Raw genomic sequence first — 8,610 nt, forward strand, 5'->3', positions numbered from 1 at the left:
TATTGTCTCATACCTTACTGGCTTTAGTTGCTGCCTCTTTACTGACCTCTAACTTCCTAATCTGGTTCCCATCCCCCTGCCACATTAGTTTAAAACCTCCCCAACAGTGTTAGCAAAAGCATGTGCTTTTGGTGGGCTTGGACCTGGATCAGACGGTAAAGTTAGCTTCCTCTCTGGAAGTAGCGTTCCAGAGCCTTAACGCGTTCCCGGCTGACCACACGACCCCCTCATGGACCCCCGACCAAAGACTACCCGAGGCCTGTGCAGCGCGGCCGCCCGCCCCTCATGGGGCTACCCTGCTATTTCTGCAGCCAGTCCCAACACCCCCCGGCAGCACTGCCCGGCCCGTAACACGAACTGCAGCAGCTGCGGGAGAAAAGGACATTTCGCCAAAATTTGCCTGGCCAGGTCCAAGAACTCTAACTCACAGGCCCGATCCTCAGACTCACAGGCCCGCAGAACCCGCAGTGTGGCAGCATCTCTGCAGATGCCCCCTGCAGATGCGTCATCAGCCTCGTGCGATCCGTGAGGGCAGCCATCTTCCAGCCCTCACAGCACGTGTGACTCAGGGCGTCATCTTGGCCATCCTCCCCCACGCGGCCGGCCACGTGCGAACCATGGGGGCCACCATCCTACTTTGCACGTGCGGCCCCAGAACCCCTGCGCCATGTTGCGTTGGGGCGGCGCGTTCCGTAAAGCCACTGCGCATGCGCGGGTTGGCGCCGCCCCCAGTGCACGCCAGGAAGTGAGGCTGGAGCAGTGTGAACCGTTCCAGCGCCATGCTGGCCCACGCCCATTTCATGCTGTTGTGTAACGCGACAGCGTTCACGACGGCGCGGACACTCTGTCCCGCGATCGGACAATCGCGCCCCCACGTCCGCGAGCAACCCCACGTCCAAACTCCATGCCAGCCACTGTGGCATCTCACTCTCCAATACTACATCCACCACACATGAAGCATGATCAGAAATGACGATTGCTGAATACTCCGCCCTCCACACTCCCCGGCAACAAGGACCGTCCCATGATTAAAATATCAATCCGAGAATATGCGTTGTGCACCAAAGAAAAGAAAGAGTACACTCTGTGCCCTCCCCCCACCCCCGGATATGGAAATCTCCACTTGTCTAGTCCCCCCATCCCCTTCATTGATGCCGCCAACACCTTTGCGCCCCGATGGAGCCAAAGACCCCGCCTTAGACTCTCGTGTTCAAGACCATATTCATTCCTCCAACTAATGTGTGCCCATGTTGGGGATGGCCACCAACATCTTCTTTGTGAACCCTACATCATCCCAATTGGGGGCATATACACTAAATCACACCACTGACCTAACCTCCAAAGTACCTTCAAATTTCACGTATCTGGCCCTAATCTGCCACCACGTTCTCAATCTGGAATCACACTCCCTTGATAATCAGTATCGCTACCCTCTGGGCCCTACTATCAAAGCTCGAGTGAAACAGCTGAATAACCCAGCCCTTAAGATGACTTACCTGGTCTTTCACTCACAAATAGGTCTCCTGCAACAGCAGCACATTGACCCTCAAGCTCTTCAAGTGGGAGAAAACCCTCGCCTGCTTTACTGGCCCTCCAAATCCATTGTACTAACCGAACCTAGGGGTCTCTCACCCCTCCCCCCGCCCCACCCCTGTATATTAGCCATATCCGCTGTGAGGGATAAACTGAACCCCCACTCCCCGCCCGAGTCCTAAAACCAGAGCCCACCCAAGATGGCCCCCAGCCCCACGCCACGAATGGGACCAAGAACTACTCCCAGTCACCGTCAGCCAACTACCCCCCACCCGATTCCAGAAGCCTCCCAAGTGCTTCCACTAGAAACACTTTCTCTCTTTAATCCCTCCCTCTCCATTCACACCTTTGAGGCAAGCCAAAATCTGCCTCTCCAGATCCGGCCGACTCCTGCCCCACCTCACTCCCATTCACTAGCCAACTCGAATTTGCTCGTGAGGTGGCCCCCCACCAGAGTCCCTGTCCCCCACACCAATAACAAAGGAACTAAAAACAAATACTCTACACCCAAACCATCCACCTCGCGTGTCAAACTCCCCCCCCCCCACTAACTCATCCCAAAACTACCCCGCTCCTCACTCCCCCCCCCCCCCCTCCCACCCCACCTGCATACCCTTTCCAGCCCAAATCAACACCCCGAGAGGAGAATGGCAGCCCATGTCACAAGCATACCTCAAACTGCATTAAACTTTAATGATAACAGTTGTATTCTAAGTTTAGGGAGTGGAGTTGGGTGGATACTTCAGGGACCTGTTTATTGGGATGTTGGAGGTTTGCGAGGTTGGAGGAATTGGAGGCGACATATCAATTACCCAAGGGAAATGGGATCCAGTACCTGCAAATTAGGCACTCTATGAGAAAGGAGCTGGCCTCGTTCTCGAAGCTGCTGCCCTCGGTGCTACAGGATAAGATTTTTTCTGAGGAGGAGATAGGCGAGGGCAGGGTGTCAGACATATGGGGAGGGAGAGAGTGAGAGAGAGAGAGAGTGAGAGAGAGAATGAGAGAGAGAGAGAGAGCTTCGGTGGACGAAGTTAGGCCAACCATGTCCGTGTCTTGTGGGCATGTCCGCAGCTGGAGGAATTTTGGAAAGTGTTTGCAGACACAATGTCAAAGATTCTGGGGGTGAAGGTGGTTCTGAGCAATATTTGGACTGTCGAAGGATCCTGGAGTACAAATGTGAAGAGAGGCCGACTTGTTGGCTGGCCTTTGATTCCCTCCAATATCCTTGAATGGACCAACCCTTTCTCTGGCTTGCATCTTGCTCTTTACATATGTACAAAACGACTTAGGATTTTCCTTAATCTTGTTTGCCAAGGCATTTCATGACCTCTTTTAGCCTTCCTAACTCCTACCTTAAGTTCCTTCCTACTTGCTTTATGTTCTTCAAGAGCTTCATCAGTCCTAAGCCTCTTAGACCTTATGAATCCATCCTTTTTCCTTTTAGAACAGTACAGCACAGAACAGGCCCTTCGGCCCTCAATGTTGTGCCGAGCCATGATCACCCTACTCAAACCCACGTATCTACCCTATACCCGTAACCCAACAACCCCCCCCTTAACCTTACTTTTATTAGGACACTACGGGCAATTTAGCATGGCCAATCCACCTAACCCGCACATCTTTGGACTGTGGGAGGAAACCGGAGCACCCGGAGGAAACCCACGCACACAGGGGGAGGACGTGCAGACTCCACACAGACAGTGACCCAGCCGGGAATCGAACCTGGGACCCTGGAGCTGTGAAGCATGTATGCTAACCACCATGCTACCCTGCTGCCCTGACAAGATTCATAATATCCCTCATTATCCAGGATTCCCTATACTTGCAACCCTTATCTTTCATCCTCCCAGGTACATGCCAGTCCCGAATTCTAATTAACAAACATTTGAAAGCCTCCCATATGCCGGATGTTGATTTTCCCTCAAACAGCTTCACCCAGTCTGATCCTGCCTAATGCTGTTGTAATTAGGTTGCCCCCAGTCTAACACCTTCACCTGAGGACAACTCTTTTCCATAAGCAGCTTAAAACTCACAGAATTATGATCACTGTTCCGAAATGATCTCCTACTGAAACTTCGATCACCTGGCTGGGCTCATTTCCCAGCACCGGGTCTAATATGGCCCCTTCCCGAGTTCGGCTATTTAAGATATTGTTTCAAGAAACCCTCATGGACACTCCTTACAAATTCTGCTCCATCCATGCCTCTGGCAGCAAGTGTGGCCCAGTCAATATAGGGAAAGTTAAAATCACCCACCACGACAACACTATTGTTTATGCATCGTTCCAAGATCTGTCCACATATCTGCTCCTCTATCTCCCGCTGGCTGTTCGGAGGTCTGTAGTAAACCCCCAACATTGTGACAGCACCCTTCCTATTCCTGAGCTCTACCGAGATTGCCTCGCTGCCTGAACCCTCCAAGGTGTCCTCCCTCAGCACAGCTGTGATATTCCCCTTAACCAATAATGCAACTCCCCCGCCCATTTTGCATCCCCTTCTATCCTGCCTGAAGCATCTGAATCCTGAAACACTTAGTTGCCAATCCTGTCCCTCTTTCAACCAAGTTTCTGTAGCAGCAACATCATCATAATTCCATGTACCTGAAATACTCCTCGCATTGAAACTAATACACTTCAGCCCACCAGCCCCGTTACATTGACCAACCACTCCCTGCCTGTTCTTCCTCTTAATCTTACAGACCTTAGTCTGTAGCTCTCCCTCAATTTATTTCTTCTGTTGATCTACTGCTCTGGTTTCCGCCCCCCTGCCATACAAGGCAGTTCAATCTGATTTCTCTACTTACTAGCTTTTTTTTCTGTCCCCTCTTTACTACACTCTGACTTTCTGCATTGGTTCCCATCCCCCTGCCACATTAGTTTAAACCCTCCCCTACAGCGCTCGCAAACAAACCCCCTAGGACATTGGTTCCAGTCCTGCCCAGGTGTAGACCGTCCAATTTGTAATGGTCCCACGTCTCCCAGAACCCGTTCCAATGTTACAAAAATCTAAATCCCTCCCCTCGTACCATCTCTCATGCCACGCATTCATCCTGTCTATCCTGCCATTCCTACTCTGACTAGCATGTGACACTGGTAGCAATCCTGAGAATACTACTTTTGAGGTCCTACTTTTTAGTTTACCTCCTAACTCCCTAAATTCAGCATGTAGGACCTCATCCCATTTTTTACCTATATCGTTGGTGCCTATATGCACCATGACAGCTGGCTGTTCACCCTCCCCCTTTAGAATGTCCTGCAGCTGCTCTGAGACATCCGGGACCCTTGCACCCAGGAGGCAACATATCTTCCTGAAGTCTCATTTGCGTCCGCAGAAATGCCTGTCTACTCCTCTTACAATCAAATCCCCTATTATTATAGCTCTACCATTCTTTTTCCTGCCCTCCTGCGCAGCATAGCCAGTCACGATGCCATGAACCTGGCTACTGCTGCCTTCCCCTGGTGAGCCATCTCCCTCAACAGTTTGGAAGGAAATGACAGCAGGGGACCCCTGCACAGCCTTCCTACTCTTCTTCTGCCTAGTGGTCACCCATTTCCTATCTCCCTCAGTATTCTTTATCTGCGGTGTGACCAACTCGCTAAACGTGCTATCCACGATGCTCTAAAGTGAGACTATCCGCAGCTGCAGAGCTGTCAAGCGGTCAAACAGGAGCTGCAGCTGGACACACTTCTTGCACATGAAGGAACCAGGGACAGTGGACGTGTCGCTGAACTCCCACATCGCACACGAGGAGCATGACATGGGCCTGGGATCTCCTGCCATGTCTAAACCCTTAAGTTAACTTACAACAACAAACTACAATGCCAAGAGAAAAATGAAAGGAAAAACAACTTACCAGTCACCAGCCAATTTCTTACCTGCTGGTCGAGGCAACCAAATCTGACATGCTACCCTCTGGTAAGCGTGAGAACAAAAAACACAAAACAAAACTCTTACCTTACAAATTATAGCTCGGAATGTACTCCAGTGAGTAGCTCAGAATCGACTCTGGTGAGCTTGGGAATGAAATGGTTAAGTACACGAGTAGCCGGTGGTACATTTTAGAATTAGAACAGTACAGCACAGAACAGGCCCTTCGGCCCTCAATGTTGTGCCGAGCCATGATCACCCTACTCAAACCCACGTATCCACCCTATACCCGTAACCCAACAACCTCCCCCTTAACCTTACTTTTATTAGGACACTACGGGCAATTTAGCATGGCCAATCCACCTAACCCGCACATCTTTGGACTGTGGGAGGAAACCGGAGCACCCGGAGGAAACCCACGCACACAGGGGGAGGACGTGCAGACTCCACACAGACAGTGACCCAGCCGAGAATCGAACCTGGGACCCTGGAGCTGTGAAGCATTTATGCTAACCACCATGCTACCCTGCTGCCCCCTATTTCTTATACTACTTGTTTGTTTCTTGTATTAACTTGTTTAGTTACTAAACTCAGTAGTCGCACAACCTTGAATTATTGCAGAGTTTCTGGCTGGAAGCACCCTGCTCCCTCAGCCCATTCTGTCAAATGAAGCCTAAACATATATCCGTTAATTTGTTCTCACAGGTAACAAAGAAATATATCGTAACGGTACCTTCTATATGGAGAAAAACGGAAATTCATCAATAACAGCTTCATTCGGGAGTGGAATCTCATTTTCAGTAAAAGCAAGATATGGGATGTTACTTGCAATCACCAATTTGCCAGAAAAGTATATGAACAAAACAAAGGGTCTCCTTGGTAAGTCAGCTTTTTCTGATGGCAAATGTGATTTCCCTTCTCAACCTTTTGTAAGAATAGGGCCGAATCTTCCACGGAGTAGTAATCACCACGGGCAGTGGAGCTGCACATTTCTCAGCCAGGCGTCCTGGTAAAGGTGCAGTGCAGAACCACCTGGAGTGCTTTCTATGCAATGCAGGATTATGGAGGAAGCCACCCCCCCCCCCCCCCCCCACCACCCTTTTACGGCACTAGCTGCCTTAAAGCAGGTAAGTCTCAGCCACTATGCAAAGCCAGGGAGGAGAGGTAAGTGCATCAGGTAAGGTGGTAGGGGGAGTGGGTGGGGGTGAGGGGGGGGGGGGGGGGGGCATTGTGTAGCTTGTTAGTCGGGGGAGGGCTGGGGTGGTTAGTTGGTTCTGTTCAGGCCATCAGTGGAATGGATAATGGGATGGTATAGGGATAGTCAGGAGTTGGGAGGGCGTTTGGGGGTTATGTGAATAGAATACTGGGGAGTGGGCAGCACGGTGGTGCAGTTGTTAGCACAGCTGCCCCATGGCGCCGAGGTCCCAGGTTCGATCCCAGCTCTGGGTCACTGTCCGCGTGGAATTTGCACATTCTCCCCGTTTGCGTGGGTTTCACCCCCACAAGCCAAAGAAGTGCATGGTAGGTGTATTGGCCTCGCCAAATTGTCCCTAATTAGAAAAAATGAATTTGTTACTCTAAATTTTTTTTAAAAGTAACTCATGAGTTAGAAGTGGTTTTAATTGTTTTTGTTTTCCCTGGCTAACTATTTCACTAAGCGACTTGGAACCATCTGAATTCTCCAGTTTAAATCTGAATTTTGGATGGTTCCCAATGCAGCATAATGGTCCATTGTAAGTTTGAACCTCCCGGGGAATTTCAGTGCAGTACTTACATGGTGACTTCCAGGAAGAACATAGGGCGGAATTCTCCGCTCCCAGGAAAAATCAGGAGGGCCGTCGTGAACTCGGCCAAGTTTCACGACGGCCTCGGAGGCCGCTCCTCGCCCCCTATTCTCCCCTCCCGGCGAGGCTAGGAGCGGCGCTCCGTAACTCTCGGCCACCGGGCGGCGTGCCGAGAGTGACGCGATTGCGGCGCCTATGTGACGTCAGCCGCGCATGCGCAGGTTGGCCGGCTCCAACCCGCGCATGCGTGGCTGACGTCACGATGGCTGACAGCTCAAACCCGCGCATGTGCGGTGGCCGTCTTCCCCTCGGCCGCCCCGCAAGACGTGGTGGATTGATCTTACGGGGCGGCGGAGGGGAAATAGTGCGTCCAAGTGAGACGCCGGCCCGATGATCGGTGGGCACCGATCGCGGGCCTGTCCCCTTCAGAGCACAATTGTGGTGCTCATTCCCCACCAGGCCCCCTACAAGCCCCAAAACGGGCATCTCACGGCAATTTCACGACGGCAGCGACCAGGTGTGGTTGCCGCCGTCGTGAAACGGTCGCGAATGGCAGGTCGCTCGGCCCATCCGGGTCGGAGAATCGCCGGTCGCCGTGAAAAACGGCGAGCGCCGATTCTTCCGAGCAGGAGGTGGGAGAATTGCGGGGGGCGCCAGGGGGTCGTGAAATTAGTCGGGGGGCCCTCCCGCGATTCTCCCACCCGGCGTGGGGAGCGGAGAATCGCGCGCATACTTTTTTTTGGTGGAAGGAAATGCAACAAGTGTAACTTATCCATCACTTTATATTCCATAATTCTATTTGGCAATAACCTGACTTTATTTTTGGGTTGGTTCAACAATATCATAATCGTAGGAAATTTGTATGAAGATCCTGAAAATAATCCAGGGCTCTACCTAAATATTAACCGATACAGGGATTTTGAAGATGGTCTCCCCCAAGCTCCTTTCGTTGCTTCACCTTTTTGGTTCCAAAACATTTTTTATTTCTAACTTTCTGTACCTACCTGTTATTATCCAGAGCTTTTTCATTGCTGTACATGGAAATGCAAATGACTTGGGAAGTTAGTTCAATAGGTAGCTATCTGGGACATTGGTACTGTTAAAAAGTAGAATCGGTTCCAATTGTATTTGGGAAATTTGTGCAGACTTTCAGAGAAACCTTTGTCATATTTTTGTAGCACGGTCAAAATCCAAACCCATTACAAATTTATTTCATTTCTTTGTTTGCTTCTAGGTGTATGGAATGGCAATCAAACTGATGACTTTACAATGCCTAATGGTTCTGTTATTCCAACTAATAGCAAGGAATCTACAATTTTCAATTATGGAAAAACTTGTGAGTTTATTAAAGATTCTGAAGTAACCGTTCAGCTGGGTGAAAACATGGCTGGATAAGACAAAAACAACTTTACGTTTATGTACGAGGG

General features: G+C 50.6%; 1 protein-coding gene across 1 annotated transcript in view; it reads left to right on the top strand.

The window, feature by feature from the left end:
- The window catches only part of LOC119975648 (mucin-4-like), a 185,636-nt gene extending 179,387 nt beyond the window's left edge, over positions 1-6,249 (top strand). The window contains exon 52 of the mRNA XM_038815430.1: positions 6,105-6,249. The gene's annotated coding sequence lies outside the window, so the exon portion shown is untranslated. The remainder of the gene's footprint in view (positions 1-6,104) is intronic.
- Positions 6,250-8,610: the final 2,361 nt, after the last annotated feature.

This window comes from Scyliorhinus canicula, chromosome 13 (assembly GCF_902713615.1).
Source record: "Scyliorhinus canicula chromosome 13, sScyCan1.1, whole genome shotgun sequence".
NCBI classification, from domain to species: Eukaryota; Metazoa; Chordata; class Chondrichthyes; order Carcharhiniformes; family Scyliorhinidae; genus Scyliorhinus; species Scyliorhinus canicula.